Source organism: Microtus ochrogaster, chromosome 4, assembly GCF_000317375.1.
Source record: "Microtus ochrogaster isolate Prairie Vole_2 chromosome 4, MicOch1.0, whole genome shotgun sequence".
Lineage (NCBI taxonomy): Eukaryota > Metazoa > Chordata > Mammalia > Rodentia > Cricetidae > Microtus > Microtus ochrogaster.
The window spans coordinates 88,434,359-88,436,765 of NC_022011.1; the positions used below are offsets into that span (position 1 = coordinate 88,434,359).

At 50.1% G+C, this 2,407-nt stretch overlaps 1 protein-coding gene across 1 annotated transcript in view; it reads right to left on the reverse strand.

The window, feature by feature from the left end:
* Neurod1 (neuronal differentiation 1) overlaps nt 1-1,348 on the reverse strand; it is a 4,295-nt gene extending 2,947 nt beyond the window's left edge. Inside the window, exon 1 of the mRNA XM_005346632.1 lies at nt 1,156-1,348. The gene's annotated coding sequence lies outside the window, so the exon portion shown is untranslated. The remainder of the gene's footprint in view (nt 1-1,155) is intronic.
* Nucleotides 1,349-2,407: the final 1,059 nt, after the last annotated feature.

Below are 2,407 nucleotides of genomic sequence, written 5' to 3' on the forward strand. Positions count from 1 at the left end.
TCTCTCTCTCTCTCTCTCTCTCTCTCACACACACACACACACACACACACACACACACACACACACACATGACTAGTTTGGAAATGGAACATTCAGACCCCATCTCTGTTCTGGTTTCTCGGTACTTAGAGGTTTAAATAAATAGAAGCACCATTACGTAATTTACTAACACTGACCCGGATTTGTAAGAAGATTATCCAGAAGGGAGATTGGAGGCCAATGCAGGAGCAAAAGTAGTTTCTACCAAATTATGCTCCTATCAACAACACATTTGGCCACAGAAGTGGGCACACGCCCTCCGTCTTTCCCTTGCCTTTCTTTCCTCTCCTCACACCCCCTGCTAAATTCCCACCTTGTACAAAAGCTCTGGCTCCCAGGCGAGGCTCTCCCACGCGCCGGGGATCAGGTGCCGAAGGCTCCTCTCTAATAAACAGCCCATTGAAAGGGCCGCCTGCTCTTTATTGGGGCTTTTCAAAGTTCGCCTCAAACCTCCCTTTAAAAGATTGAGTAATTACAATGGTCAGCGATTGGCAATGGTGAAGGTGCCGCTTCTAATAAGGACTGGAAAAAGCCTTTAGTAAAACAATTGAATGTCTGGCCCCAGCAGAGGCTGCTGAGGACTTGGCCGCCTCTGGAGCAGTAACAGGTAGCAGGAGAAGTCCTCTTTCCTACCTTTCTCTTCCCTCACATTTGAGCTAAACTATCTCAGAGTCCGATCAGTTTCCCAGGCTGTGGCTTACTCCATGCCCCTGGCATAAATAGCTTCAAATTCACAGTGCACCTAAATATCTGCACACAAAATAAAACTCTGGGGAGCAGGCAATTCTTTCCTCACCGGAATAAGTGAGAACGTGAAGTGGTTGCTTGCTTTAGGGACTTTCAAATAATCGCTTACAAATAATTACAGTTCCCCCCACAAACATCCTAAAAGCTCCTATACTATTAAAAATTAAATTTAATTAGAAAGCCTGCAGGGGGTACTTGAGTGCTGGGACTCATTATGTGCGAGAACTTGTGGGCAATTACGGGGAGGGACACTGATCTCAATACACGGACGGTCAGCTCCACGAATGTGCGCATGCAAAGTACCAAGGTACAGTTCTTCAATTAATGCTTTTATTCTCCAGAGAGGAAAAAAATAGGAATAGTAATTACCTGTTGTTAGAAGGTCCTGAGCAGTGACGATCTCATAACCCTGGAGCCTCGGGACACCGTGCCTTATTCGTGGGCGAATTTCTCGTGTCCCGGTGGCGCGGGCGCTAGGGTTATATAGCCGTGTTGCTGATGCTGAGCGCGGGCGGGGCCGCGAGCTGAGCAACGAGCAGGTCTCTGCGCCCCACAATCGCGCACGCGTCCGGGCTGAGCGCGTCCCGCCCCCACTCACCCCTCCCCAGAACTCCCCTCCCGCCCCCTTCCACTACCACTCCCCTCACCCCCACAGTACCTCCGCCCCTGCTCCTTCCTCCCCGGCATGCGCCATATGGTCTTCCCGGTCCAGCCAAGAGCCAGGAACCACGTGACCTGCCTATTTGTATGCCGCGGAGCGCTCCATTCCGGCCCCTTTGTGGCCAGAAGAAAGTGGCCCATCTGTCGCCAGTTAGAGACTCCGTGGACCTGTTTTTACCCGCAGGAGAGATTAACCCTTTGTGGCAGCAGAAGGCAGAGGACTTGGAGGAGGGGTTTGCTGGAGGCGAGCGGGAAAGGTTAAGATGACTGTGTCTAGGTCCTAGCCTGAAGCTTGTCTAGCGCGGAAAGGGAGACAGGTGAACCAGGCACAATCAGTAAGACTGGGGTGCGCTGAAGAACCCTCCTCTTGACAATGGTCTGTGCGGCCCATCTCTTGGCTTCTATCCCTTGGCAGCCGCTTTGCTCATTGGCACCAAAGGGTGGCTGGCTTCTAATCTCCATCACCCCTCAAGGCAATCGTATATTTCATATAAAAATGACCTCATCCGGAAACGTAGCTTTGACTAGTTCTCACCCTTCCTGACTAGATTACCCTCTCCCACCTGCCACTGAACTCCCAAAATGTGACCCTTCCTATTCTAGTCTTCGCGGGCTCCTATTCCCTAAGACAGTTTTCAAATCTGACCCTTAGAATTCTGTGCCTAAAGCTAGGTTTTTCCAGCTGCCCTTGGTTCCATTGGCCTTCAGAAGCTTCTGTAGAAAAACATGACCTCACCTAGCCTGTCTAGGGAATGCTGAGATTCAACAATCCTGTGGCCCCAACTTGGCATTTTATTCCTGACACAGACCTTAATCTCAGCCTCAGTCTTCTTCTAGCTCATGGTGCTCAATCTCCAGAATCCTCGGTCAGAAAACTCTTAAAGACAGGTTGCAAAGACACTTAATTTAAGTCCTCTTGAAAGTGTTAGCACATCTTTGTTTGGAGGGGTCTCCAAGACTC